Genomic DNA, 14,780 nt, shown 5'->3' on the forward strand with positions numbered 1-14,780 from the left:
TATATATATATAATAAAAATGTTATAATGTCATAGACATTGAAAATTCAATAGACAACGATTAGCTTACAACAGCGTATTCTGTTGTATAGATTTAGATAAAAAATATGTTGTAAACATAACGTAAACTTAACTGACTTGTATTATTAATTTTTATGGATATGTATATAACTCAATTCTATATCATCTCATAAATCAAGCTTGTTTCTAATTTCGTATTTATATTACTCTAATTACGTATCATATTTATATTAATAGTTACACTTGCAACCTTTCTATTTATAATTACCTCTATTATTTTGTATAAAATTTATAGAACTAATTCGACTAGATTCTCAAATTCCTACTTTTAATTATCGTGTCCTAAAAATTATATTCACTTATCTGTATTTTAAGCGACCATTAAACGCAGACAGTGAAAAGAGAGTTGTATCGGTGACTCGTTACAAAACGCGCCCGCAAACACTTCTCACGCTCTAAAACGCGCGTTAGCTACGTTTAAAGGCGCATATAAACTTCGCGCGGTTCTACGTTTCCTTTTATTTCGCTCGATAATTTCACATATTTCGCTCGCGACTCGCGGTTAGCGCGGGCCGTAAAAGTGCCGGGGATAAACCGGTACATCTTTCCCGCGCAACTTGGCGAGAAATATCTCTTTCGTTGCATCGTGTCCCGACGGATGCATAACCCACGCAAATTACGAAAACCGGCGCCGAGCGGGTTGTGCGACGTTGAAGCGACGACAGAAAAACGAACGTCGTCGTAGACCATCGAACGCGTCGCGTTTGCGGATCCACCATCGGTACCATTAAGTAGCCCTAACTCCCCACGAGTCTCTCGATGTTGACCGATAATAATATTCCATTACAGCACAACAAGACCGTACATTACCGGTCGTCACGCGGACTACCTTCGCGTCCACGACAGCGATAGCATCTACATGAGGCGTTAATTACGTACCGTCCTACCGCGTTACACTGGCACTCGAGATATCTCACGGTAGCCAAACAAAGATGGGGAATCGTCAACTCGATCTCTCTTCTTCTTCTTCTTCTTTCCTTTTACCCATCGCGCTCCCACTGACTGCCGTCCCTTCGCGGCTCTCTATCGCGGGACGCAAACATGAGATCAAATTCCAACGTTTATTCAGACTGCCGCCGGCGTACGATCGCCTCTGATCCTTTCTATCTCGCACCATTGCAACATTGCGAGATAGAAGGAAGACAGATGCGCCGACGAGGTATGAGGAATCGTCTGTAACGTTCAACGTATAACCGTCCCGAACGACATTTTCAAACCGGTATCCAATGTTCCGCGATGAATCGAGCTCGAGATGATCGAGATAGTTACAGATACGAATAAATAATATAATACATCTCAAATGGATGTATCATATATCATGTCGATAACTCTTTAATCTTTTTCGCAATATTAAGGAAACTGTATTAAGTAGTAAAGAACTCAATTCTCTTCATCAAGTAATAAAAAATTGGCTTCAAGTTTAATGGGATCTTAATCGTATTTTTCGTTTCTCTTTCTGAAACTTCTTACATTTGTCAGTGATATCTCTTTTTATGCGCGCTTCCTAAGAATATCATATAAGAGTATTCCTCAGCCAAGGAAAATTCACACGTACGTTCCATGCAGTATTCAAGAATTACGAATGAATACATGTCTCGTGCTTTTGATTCTAAGACGTATAGAGTTACCCATTTCTGCACTTCAGTGCTGAACTAACTTATATCCCGTGTAAGGCTGCAGCACTGTTACGAGCGTCACAGCATTCTGTGCGTCAATTGGCTTGATTCCAATGCGTGTGTGGAATAGGTAATCTACGTATTTCAATTATAAACTTAGAGCTACACGAGCTATAGCACGTATGCACGATTCGAGCATGTTCTACACTTTATCTAGGCGCGGTACAAAGATATGCGAGGAATTGATGATTTATAGACTCTAACGAGACGCCTATTATTATACATACATATATCACGATTGTACGTACAATAGTACAAGTCTATTAATGAACGTTCTATTTTCTGTATAACCGAATATTTTCTTGTTATTTCAATCGATAGTTATTCCCGCATTCCCCAATTTTACCGCACTTAACGTGTGAGCGAATTTCGGATACTATTATTTAAATTTTTTTTTTTAGAGAAATTGCGATTAAAAAGACGTAACGGAATTAATTTAACGTGGACTTTAGGCGACGTCCCAGCGACAGCCAATGCATGGGAGAAACAGTAAACCATCGGACGAGAAAATAGCTAGTGACAGATTCAGTCGATGGAAAGGAATTGTGCAGCAAGGTGTCGGAGCATTTTACCGCAAGAAGAATATAGGAGTTGTACGGTTTTCTCTCCTTTTACGGTGATTTCAGCAAGTACTGTCGGCTCGAGTGACTAAAATTTCTTTGGATCATTCGTAATTTAAAGCGTCTGTGAGTTTTCACAGTTAGAAGTGTATCTTTTTGTTGATTTTATCGATAATGAGGTAGAAACGTAATTAATTACAAAGGCGAAATAATATCTCGAGTGCTATTAAATTGAGAATCTTGATCGCAACTTGTCTTTGTAGTGAGAGATGATCGTTAGGCGTACCGGTAATAAATTCCCAAATATCTAGGATCGGGTAAAACCCCGGGATTACAAAGAGCAGTCGTAAACTTGCTCGGGTGAACTCGAGTAATGTTACCTTATCTGCACCTAGAGCAATTCTCATTAACCCGCCGTTGAGCCATTACGCGTCACGGAGAGTCTCGCCTTTCTTGAGCGAAAAGTTAGACATATTTGGTATTAAAATACTTATGCATCACTTACCGCTGTTGTCGTAACGTTCGACCCTCGTTGAGGCTCCTCGATCCTGCAACAAAAAAAAAGACAAGTTTTTTATTAAAAGATACGTTGGAAAAAAAGAGTACAGAGAAAAAATACAGAGTACTTTACTTCGTATATATATATATATATACTGTAAATTTCGTAACACATTTCTCTTATCATGAGAAATATTGGATGATCACTTATTATGCTCGCGTATGACTAATAATCTAGAATTAAGTAAGTGTAGAATAGAAATTTTCATTTCTTCTCGCACGTGTATGTATATGTGTGTATGTGTGTGAGACAAACTGCCATTCAGACTGCGGCTGGAAATATTCAACCCTGCGAACGCGTAAAAATTCAAACTCTGTCTTATCAAAGTAAGGAATAAGCGACGTCGGTGCGCGACCGTTGGTGAACTTTGCGATATGACATATAGTCTTCATCTTACCGTCGTATGCGAACGCGGGGTACCGAATTTAAATTCTTTTCGCAGTTTCCCGGGAATCCGCCGTAGAAAACGAGCGATGGTGAACGAGGTAGGGCGTGCATGACTGCAGAGAGAAATATTAATTCCAGGTCTTTCTCTCACCCGCTAAGAAGGTGCGGACTGTGTGCGCTACTCATATTCCGAGTACGTAGTGGTAACGGACCCATGAGAGCTAGGTCGGAGGTAGAAGGACGAATAAATTTCCGTCCTGTGAGTCGGTAATGGAAGAAATGGCGGGGCACGCGTGGTCGGGTTAACAACGCGCACGAGGGTGGATTGTTAAATCGGGGTAGGCCCGGACAACGTGAGCACAGCTGCTCGCATGGAAAACGCGCGATCTTATTGACGTTTCCAACGAGAAACGTCAACCAATAGACGACGAATTAATCAAATGCCGAATAATATCTTACTTCGTCAAATGCCCATCAATTGACAACATTGATGATAATAATAAGCATTGATAATTTTTGCCTTCTTTGAAATTGAAAAAATGTGCTTTGCGTGCAAAATTAATTTAATAATAATAATAATATAAATTAAAAAAAAATGCAAATTTTTAATTAAAATATTTTTTCGTATCAACATAATTTCGCAATAATCTTGTTACAGTAAATTTTTTGAATTCTCTGATTTGATATGTAAAATTTTTTTTTATAGTTACATGTCAAAGTAGTCGCGTACTGATTTTTTTGGGATTGATCTTCTTCAATCACGTATCACTATTTACTCTTTGAATTTCACGGAGGGAATTGAAGCGACGATCAAATATCATGGAATGTCAATGCAATTGCATCGTGCTGGTTCTCTCGTTCGACTACAGTACGTGTGTGGTGCACGTACACGGCAAAGGACGCAGAAATGCAGCGGCACGATGCGGTCAGATTCGCGAGTAGTTTCAGCCGATTGCTGACCGCGTACATTTTGCGGACAATGCTTTCCGGGAAACGCATCCTGGATCCAGTTTCCTCCGCGGGAATGCGGCGCGGGGATGAACGGTCGAAGAGATAGCGCCGACCCCCTGCACATCGGCTGCATCGTCATTCGATGCGTAACTACATCCAATTGCTACCCGACAAACCTTCCTGGGAATTCAGCGAGCCGTGGCGCAGCCGCGGTGGTTACACCGTGGCAGAGGTAGACGAGCCGAGAACCGTGAGGAGCGACGATGGCAGAAGGAGAAGGTGATGGACGCAGAATAAGAGAGGCATTATACGCCATGGTTTATAGCACAAAATGCAGCAAGCAGCTTGGCGCTGCCATTTGCCGAGTGACATATGCTTGGAAAGGGAAGCCGCTTGGATGACAGTGGAGGATATATAATAAAATCCATCACTATCGTATCAACGAGTGACTCGGTTGGTACGACGTCATCGTCGCCGATGTCGTCGCTGATGTCGTCGACGTTGATGTCGACGTCGTCGTCGTCATCATCATCAACTTCTCTTCCGACGACACCTGGGCATCTTTATTCTACTCTATACCGCTGGTTCTTTAAAGAATCTTAATATCATCTCAACTAACTTCCTCCTTCGCCATTCGATATCTCTAACGGCACGTTACATAAACTATCAACGCCTCGACGTAACAGCCAACTTTATCGCGCGGTTTGTCATTAACGATTTTACTGTTAAACATGCGTAAGAAACCACCATCAGTTATCCATACGAGCCTCCAAGGTGTTGCGGTGCGTTATATCACCGGTAATTATTAACTGATTGAAGTTATTATTGTACGGTCATAAAGCGGATATCCTTCGCTCGGCTATAGGTCTTCTTTATCTAGCACGGTGAGACGCCGCCGCAAGCTGGCGCGCCTCGCGAAAGGATCGTATAGGAAGGAGCGGGAGACTATACAGAACTTGATCATCAGACCGTCGCGTCTCGTCGTCCCTCTCGATCTATTATACGGCTGGTACACGACGCTTTCTCGTCGTGTGGTACATATAGCGTGGCATGGTCACGGCGTGGTCGTGCGCGACGAACGGTATGGCACGCTTCCGCGGTAACTCCATAGCGCGGTTATTATAAATTCTCTGGGAGTAAGCGTGGAGTAGGTAGCCACGTAGCTACGTACTTGGATAATAGTCTGAAACAAGTACCGCCGCGGAAAGGGCGAGGTCAGCTTGTCTGTCGCATATTAAAGACACCGAGGGGCTTGTATCTCCCCTGCGCGTGAAGGACCAGGAATGCACATACGTGGTTGCGCCCGGTCGTAAGTGGCTCGTATATTCGACGGACGGCCGTGCCCCTGTATCGATGCTCAAGCGGAAGAAGCTGGCTCCACCACCACGATACGGTCTACCGCGGCACACGGACTCCACGAGAGCGGCGCGAGTAAATTAAAGGAGCTCTCGCGACAAGCGCATTGTTACACAGCTTGATATATGACGTCGGTCGGTTCGCCACGCGAGACCATGGAGACTCCGTAAAATGCAACATTATAAAACACACATAATTGATTTCGCACATGATAATCGTGAACCCCTAATTATCTCCATTTCCCGCCATGGGCGCTGCAATTCTCGTTTTAATTAGATTTTCCGACTAAAAGAGATAATGCCGCTTTGTTGTTTTATGACGTTAAAAATCGCATTATTAGCACGTTGATTAGAGTCTTTTAGTTATGCGTACTCGTAATTACATAGCTGTTTACCGGTGCTTTACCGTTTTAATTTGCTCAGCCGGATTACGAATGATCTTACCAAGCAAACTACTAACATGCGCGCACAGAATTTCGGCGTAAATTGGTCGTGCGAAACACGCACAGAACGCCGTATTGTGCCATCGCAGTTTGCAAGTAGTTTGTAGATAATTAACGTCATGTGATCCCTGGGAAGCTCCTTATCTAGCCACGTTATCGGTCAAAGTGCACTGAGTAGACGCTTTGTTCCTCGCGGGAGTTCAATACTGTCAGGGGAAGTATACATCGGTGGTTGACCGTAAAATTAGTGGAACGTCTTGGTAACTTGCTCCAAGTAAAATCGAATCTGCTTCACGTACAAGTGCCGAATTACGTCATAGGACATACGATTAAATTCGCAAGCCGGAGAAGCAGCGAGAGAGACGAGCGAGCATTTAACAGCGGCAGGCAGATTACCTACTTATCTTAGAGCTGAACAGGAAATCGAAACGTGCCTCATCCTTCTCTCCCGATCGGCCATTAACGAGCACAAGCATTTAGCGACTACCCATTGATCGTTGAAAAATCCCCGGCGCTATCGTCTGTTTAACGCGATTAGGGATTAAACCATGTTATCCGGCGACAGACTAGCAAGACTGTTAAAACGAGGAGGATTTTCAGGAAGACACAGCGATATTTCAAGCGAGAAATTTTCGAGCTGGGACATTCGCGACGGCGTGTCATTCTCGTTATCTTTACTCTTCTTCTTCTCTTCCATCTCTGCCGTTCTCGGACCAATCATAAGGCGAGCACTGGCGCGTGAAATTTCTATAAAAACCGTAGGGCACATAAAATGTTCGTACAAAGGACTGCTTTATGAATTCGCGCGAGATCTATCCGGTCGAAGCGCGTATAATATGCACCTGCTGCAATCGTCAAATGAGCTACATGCAGTCGTTCGTTCTAACCCCTATTCAGGAATCACGTTCCTATCGAATATTCGCCTGAATTCACATTTTATTGTCCGAATCTTGATTTTCCTGTGACCGGTGACTTCGTGGACCGAACATAACTGCGTTACCATTCTGCAACGTACAATTTTGCGGGCCGAATTCCAAGGCATTTACAAAATGCAACGATTTGCACGGCATCTGGATGGTCGTATATACATTTCTTTGAGCAATCTCCAAATATTCCGGTTACGTTGACAGATATTAACGTTAACGTAACAGTTGATTTCGACATATAGGCTTCTACATTTTAAACTGTAATAACACGATTTATATATGTATGATATTTTGAAATTTTAAAAGAGGTAGCATATTTTGTGTAAAATAAAAATTATATAAAACTATAGAATAATTTACGTAGCCTCGAAAATATTAGCTTCAATTAAAATTATAATATTGTGAAATAATATTAATTAGCACGAGATATAATATATATATATATATATATATATTGTATTAAATATAATTAGATTACGTGGTCACACATATAAACATAAAATTTATTTCCCCCTGAATTGATGAACATTAATAAAAATTATATGTCTACAAGTAAAATCACGCACACGTGGAAGATAGGCCAACATTCCAGTTCGTATCGAAACTGTTATTTTGTGCTGAAGCATTTGTGATTTACAGACCTAAATGATAATAATGCAGCAGTTGGTTGTGTGACCGCGTAGCAAAAATATTAATTAACCACAAACCGCACATTGTAAAGAACGTGGTCGGAGTTGATATGTAGACTGCGGTATGTAAGCAATAGTGCCATTTGTTGACCTACCCAGAATCTGTCTAGTCTGAGGTCATGTAGCTGAGTTGCCTCAAATTCCTTATCATAAAATTCCATATCCTTTTCTCTAATTTTTAAAGAAAATTTCATGATTTTCCCATATTTTCAACATTTTGAAATTTTTAATATTTGCGTCCTGATTTAGAAACCGTTAAATATTTGTTAAGAGAGTAATTTAACATAGTAATACAAATTATTATTAATGTTGCTGACACTACTTGCATTTAATTGTTAATTTGATAGTATTTCAAAACATGTGATGTATGAATACTATTCTTTGAAGCCAAGAATTTTTATTTTCCAAAAAATGTTGCAACATTCCTTAACTTGTCTCTAATTTCCCTGGCCGTTTTCAATTTCCTTGATTCCTAATTTTACGACAACCCTATATAAGTGACCATAAATTGCCGACTGATGACATGTCGGGAAGAATAGAGCAGAAAAGGAACACATGTCGATATTAGCGATTTTGACGTCCACGTATGTTCAGGCAAAGATTTTGAGTACCGGAGAAGGTACTCGCGTCCGTTGAAATTGCTTCGTTACATTTACATGAAATGTGGTCACAACGTCATATGTGCGTTATCATATGAATAAATATGTACACACGTATATAATGACGTGTTGTGTACGCGAGGAGATTTCTCATGACACAATACCGCTCATGCATTCCGCACCACGGTCTCGTCAGGCTTAATTAGTGGGATGCCTTAAAGCCACTTGAGCTAATGATTAAGAGGAAATATTTTCACGTCGTGTATAAAGTAGCGGTCAAGAATCACGCGCGAGGTCAAGAATCATTTCGATTGTGTAAAAATTACTGTTAACGAACTGATAAAATCGCAAACATTATTAACCAGACATTAAAAATTCGATGAATATATAGATAACCGCGCCTTGAAATACGGGAAGAAAGATATTAAAAAGGGATAGATTTCTGTCCAAAAAAATGTAAATAAATAATGTTACTAGGTTTATATTGTTAATAAACAAAATCTGGTAATGTGCGAAGCAAAAAAGAGAATGTTAAAAAAGGACAGATTTTGCTAAAAAAAAAAAAAAGTATAAGTAGAGGAAATAGTGTTTCCTGACCTTATAGATACGATAAAATTATTAAAAAGTTTGTAGCGTTTGGGAAACACTTCGAAAATTGAACACGAATGGTGTGTTTATCCAAATGTCAATATTCTTATTTAATTTTCGAGATGTTCTCCGTACACCACGAACTTTTTAATAACTTTATCGTATCCAGGAGATCAAAATCTACAAAAAACACTCTTTCCTTTACTTATACTCTTTTTGAGCAAAAATCTGCTCTTTTTTAACATCATCTTTTTTGCTTCGCACATTACCAGATTTCGTTTACTAACAATATAAACCTCGTAACATCCGTGGAATGAAGGTAGATGTCGGTCTCGAATGCTCTCGTGCATTTGTCACGGCGACAAACAGATCCATTTATGCGCGGCTCTGTTTATATCGGTCGTGTGGCTTACGTACACGTTGCATTCACGGTGAATGCATCTCCGCTTGCACGAGGCGTTACGTGTTATTTTGGCGCCTGCCGTAACCAGACGCATATTTCACGCGTCCCACTTTCTTGTCACAGATACAAGACTGTCAGGCAGGCAGCTTAGGCAGCTACCTGCAAAAGGAGCTCATTCGTTGTTTTGTTTATGACGCAGTATGCACACGCCGCGACGTCGGGCGGTGAACGTCGTAACATTTAACGGTATCCGGATTGAAACTATCTATGGTGGCTTAGTCGTTACTTTTGGTCTAGCAGGAACGGAGAGGCAGGAAAGTGCGCCACCGTGACACATCTTACGCACGTCCAAAGAAGTCATTCAAGCGATAAACCCGTACGCATTCATACGTAAGATTAATTCTCGAGCTATGCGGTATATCGCAATCATCAAGGATGCGGGAGTCGCGAAACTATTTCAATATGAAATTATCCTTTGGAGGGGAAAGAGGTATAGTTTATATCTCGTTTGACTAAAGCGACAGGTACGAACGATCAATGAAGGAACACTTATGCGAAACTAGGTGAACAGGAAGGCTCGAGAGCGTTGATATCTCGAGAACTTTAATTTCCTTAATACGTCAACCGTAACATAGAACCAATTAGTATCGAGCGATATACTTGGGGAGAGATCATTCTCTCGGTAGTGCCACGCGGCACTGACCGGTCAACCGGTGTCCAGCCTCCAATTTCCTCCCGTTACCTCGTATCTATACCGTTGCGTTGTATCTATACATTGTCGCCCTCCACCTCTTAGTCTACATCCGCGTACTGCGCGTTGTCGTCGCCTATGACCCGACCTGAATGCACACAACAGAGGTGAATTGCTGCAACTGCAATTATGCGAGACAGCCCGCAAACGACGTGGATATTCTCGCGCGCGCCTTGTCGTTATCGAGACAAAGGGTCTTAAATTCCTTCCATTCAAAACCACGCGCAAGAAACGCGTGTAAAAAGCGCAGCTTTATTTCCTCCTGCAATGTCCCTAACTCATAATGACACTCCATTACAATAACGACTCGGCAAACGGTGAATGAAGTTCGCAGAGTCTTAAAAACGATATTATCGACTATGTTTAACTTCTCCAACACGTGCCATCATCAATTCCTGTAAGAAAATATGATAGAAAGATGCGTCAAGTCATCATTTTTATTCCTCAATTATTTTAATCACGTTAGGTGTTATTACGCACATAATAATTTTGTCACGATTACTACGAACGACCAATTAAATCTATTCGCGCAATATATCGCGTTACGCGTATTTGATTCGCGTCCAAGATTAGAATCAACGATGTTTTAGCATGTGCCTACGTAAAACCGCCGTCGAGAGCCACAGCGGCGCGAGACCTTTGCCACGTGATAATATACAGCGGGTGTACAGGGAGAAAATTGAATTAAAGTCACTTAAGTGTTTACTCACGTTCTCAATTATACACGATGAACCCTTGGCATCGAAATAATTATCAGTCCATTGCAGCCCGTTATTCCGGTGCACATAACGCGCAAGCGACCGTATAGTCTAGCCGCCGTCATCGAGGTTGTCATCTTCACCATCACGAAGCGCATATATATATATATATATATATATCGCGTAGGTGAATCACATACCTCCCTGCACCGTCGCGTGTGCAGTATGCACCTATCGCGCGTTCATCAAATGTTACAGTGACCACAGTCCAGGGTATCGTGATAGCACGCGGGGGCTTCAAGACTCATCTTCCATCGATAAGAAGCGCAGTTAGCTCTAACGTAATAATTATCATGATTTTCTATAGATCGCGGGCGGCCCCCACGGTAGGTCGCGAACCCTCTACGGGACTGCGGACCTACGGGATCGGGTATTAGGTGCAAGAATGGCGACCGGACGAATCCGCGGACGAGATTTAATGCGGGTCTTATCCAGGAATGCCGAGCTCAAGATGCACGAGATACAGCTCTTCTATAGAGCCCCGGCATACGAGATCGTGTCGGGGTGGTCTTCAAATAACAGTAAATCGGTTTTATTTTCTGTTCGTACAATAACGCGATCGATAAGACGTATTCGCCTGTTCCTCGCTCTTTATGTCGTGCTGATCGACAAATCAGTTCCGTGGTTTAATGGGAGTCACGAATGAGATGAGCTGTCCCGTTCTTTCTCAACGCAGCTTCTTCCACGTATTTTTATATATGCCTTTGTGTTCATATTCGATGTTCATAATTGATAATATACATGTTAACGTCAAATTTAATTTAATATACAAATTTTTTCTTTTAAATGACATCAATATCGATATTAATATTTAATGAATTATTACATAATTTTTTGCGCTTCTGGATTTAGTATCTTTCTTTATGATAAAAATGGTATGGAATTCGGTGTGAGAAACTGCGCGTTTACTCTGTAAAGGCAAAAGGTCTTTATGAGCAAAATTAGACAGTATTTCGACCAACGTGAACAAATATTTACTTTTATATGAAATCAACTATGAAACGAGCGAGGCGAAATGGAAGATAATAGAAGAGATATGATGGACATTAAATTAGAATGGATAATATCAAGAGAGAAAGGAGCAAAGCGTTATACGGTGTTATAACAGCGCGTGTCGCAGAACAACTGTGCATAGAAAACGTGGGAAACGCGTGGAAAAAAAAGGCATTTTCTACAGACAGATCTCTCAAGCGTGGGCCGCTTAGTCGGTTACCTTCTCATTCATCACGAATGAGAATGTCAGCTGAGGTGATGATACGGCTGTTACACTTGTCCTACAGGACAAACGCCAATGTCCTTCCGGCATCCCCCTCATTTCGCGCACCTTCCATCAGCGCATCTTCCTATACTCTCATTACGCCGTTTTGATTTGTCCCTCGGGACAAAGTCGGAACATGTCCCCAACCCCTTTGTAGTCCTTCAAGAGGAAGAAGCGCGCACGAGAGCAAGCGCCTTGTTCAACGACGCGACAGGCAGCAGTCACGAGCTCTTTATCGCCGCGTGCTAATCAAATTCAACGTGGTGGAACGGAATTAAAGTCTCTCGGTCGTTTATGCGCCCGTGATTAATCCCTCCACGATTCACCGCCCGGCGCGTCTTATACGATTTATTATCCCCCGGCCTTGAACGAGTCGACAGATTGAACATCTCTGAAACATTCTGATTGATCAATAGACAAGAATGAAGGATAGTAGGCCGGATTCTTCTGTCGTCATTTATCATGAAATTATCGTACGCGAATTATTGCGTGCGTCTACGCCGGATGGAATCTTTCCTACGTTGATATCTAGTCATTAAGAAACACGCAAGTTATGAATGTATAACGAAAACATTAGTCTTGTAATACCAGTAATCATGACAAAACTACCTTCTTGTAAAACAATCTCCTGTGTGTGTGGAATAGATTTACATTAAAATTTGCTTAGAACGGATTTATTTTAAGAAATCTTTTGTATTATATATGTAACATGTATGAAATGTGGCATACCATATTTTCTGAAGGGATATCACTGAAGATATTTTCCGCTCTTCTTTCGATATATAACCGATGAAATTCGTAACATTCTGTGACGTAACATTCTGTGACGTAACATTCTGTGACAATGCCACCAACATAGACAGTATCCCTATCTCCCTCGATCACCGTTTGCAAATGGAATTCCCGCGATCATACGGCAAACAAGATCTCGCCAAGTTCGCAGTGTCAAGGAAGGAAGCACACTCTGCGGAAATCGTCCTAGGACAAACGGACGATGCTTCATCTTCCTGAAACGATTTACACGCTGCGTCCGCGCGGTTTCTTCCGCGGCGCACAGGACGGTTAAGGTACGCTGAATTATCCATCGTGTAGACCGAAGATGGACACGAGAGTTAACCTCTAGTCTTGGCTCGAGACCGCATCAGCACGTTAATGCGGATAGGAGAGAAAATGAAAAAGAGGAAGAGAGAAAGACGTGAAAGGAAGAGAGAGGAACAGAGAGAAAGAGAGCCCGCCTCGCGTTCGCGTTATCTCCGCGAGTGCGCATACATTTGCTCCGCGAAACAGTTCCGTTTTCTTTACCTCTCCCTCTCTCTTTCTCCATCTTCTTCCTCTTTGTAGAGTGCGCCATTCCCGACCGGTAGACGAACCTAACTGTTCCGAATCGTCGCGATAATTTCGTATCTCGCATGCAAGGCGACAAGGCGCTCGCTCTCGTGCATCGTACTTCGAAACTACGTCGACCGCCCGCTTCTACGTGCTCGGCCCTCCTCCTCTTGCTCCAAATAAATCGATAGATAATCCCGCATTACGGACCGCGGTATAGTCCGAAGAGAGGAGGTATGCATGTCGTGAACTGTGTAGGGTATCTAGAAATTGCTAACTAGCTCAGAGTTCACGAGCAAATGTTATCAGCGGAGGAAGCGGATGGAAATATTATGAGCAGCTACGGGGCACTAAGAACGTGCCAACTATGATGTAAATGAAATGAGTTTTAACGCAAAAACAAATAAGAAGAACAGATAACTAGTTCTTTTGTTAAATATTGCAGATAAGATGAACTTTTCTAATTTCTTTTTAATTTTTTTCCAAGAGAAACCGACACTTTTAAAAAGTAACTTTTTTTTTAAATAGCTATTCAAGATGCGATAGTTGTATATATACCATTTGACGTGAAATATGTTAGTCTCTGGTAACTAGAAAAAAAATTTTAACCAGAGTACAGCGGAAAGATGTGTCTAACAAAACGTTTGCGTTCATGGACGAGAGAAAGGAAGAAAAAAAAAAGTATTAGATAAAAATATATCAGTTGTTGTGTACCGCTTCTTTTTTTCCGCGGGGTTCCAATTCCGTGGCAGCCGCCGCAGCGCTCCCGTATAAATCAATAAATAATGCCGGCATTATTGCAACGTAACATTACGACGTAACAACTCGCGTTTAGCCTTCCGCAAGGAAAGGAGCATCGCGTACACGTTTGCGATGTATCCTCACGATGAATCCGCCGCCTTCCATCTTCCCGCCGTGTACCGCAACGCGCGGCGGTGCAGAGTTAATGACGCCATCGCCGAGAATTATACCCGGCGAGGTCGTGCGTCGTACTCTTACACGCTTGAATCTCTTTCCGGTATTATTCATTACTCCTTAATAATGATCTTCGCGGCTTTCTTTGTTTTCTTTCCTCCTTTCTTCCGTTCGCCAGCCGGGGCCACGACCGTGACAAAGTGTGTACCTGCACACCCGTGCGAGACTGTGGAAGAGGTGAAGGGACAAACCGCGGAACTTACGACGTATCGCTCTCGTTTGCCCTCTTTCTTCGAGTCCCTGAGCTATCTGCTCGCTCTCGACATTCGATCTTTTCCCGCTTTACTCTTAAACTTAAATATAAATCTCACAGGAGCACCAGGAAAAGTATTGAGATCATTGGTTGTACTCTCTCCTCTTCTGTTTTCATGTCGTCGAGATTCAATGTATGTGTATCGGTGCTTCCACGTGCGTATAAATACGTTCACAGAGAAGTGAATGTAAGAAGAAAACCTTTGCCGCATGCTACCAATGTTCCTCCGGTAAAATCGATCTC

At 42.1% G+C, this 14,780-nt stretch overlaps 2 protein-coding genes across 2 annotated transcripts in view; one reads left to right on the plus strand and one right to left on the minus strand.

Moving 5' to 3' along the window:
- Atg16 (Autophagy-related 16) overlaps positions 1-14,780 on the plus strand; it is a 409,710-nt gene that overhangs the window by 301,895 nt on the left and 93,035 nt on the right. The window lies entirely within an intron of this gene.
- Positions 1-14,780, minus strand: part of neo (ZP and PAN domain-containing protein neyo) — a 174,407-nt gene that overhangs the window by 126,058 nt on the left and 33,569 nt on the right. The window contains exon 2 of the mRNA XM_018514935.1: positions 2,822-2,864. The gene's annotated coding sequence lies outside the window, so the exon portion shown is untranslated. The remainder of the gene's footprint in view (positions 1-2,821; positions 2,865-14,780) is intronic.

Source organism: Trachymyrmex cornetzi, unplaced genomic scaffold (genome assembly GCF_001594075.2).
Source record: "Trachymyrmex cornetzi isolate Tcor2-1 unplaced genomic scaffold, Tcor1.1 scaffold56, whole genome shotgun sequence".
NCBI classification, from domain to species: domain Eukaryota; kingdom Metazoa; phylum Arthropoda; class Insecta; order Hymenoptera; family Formicidae; genus Trachymyrmex; species Trachymyrmex cornetzi.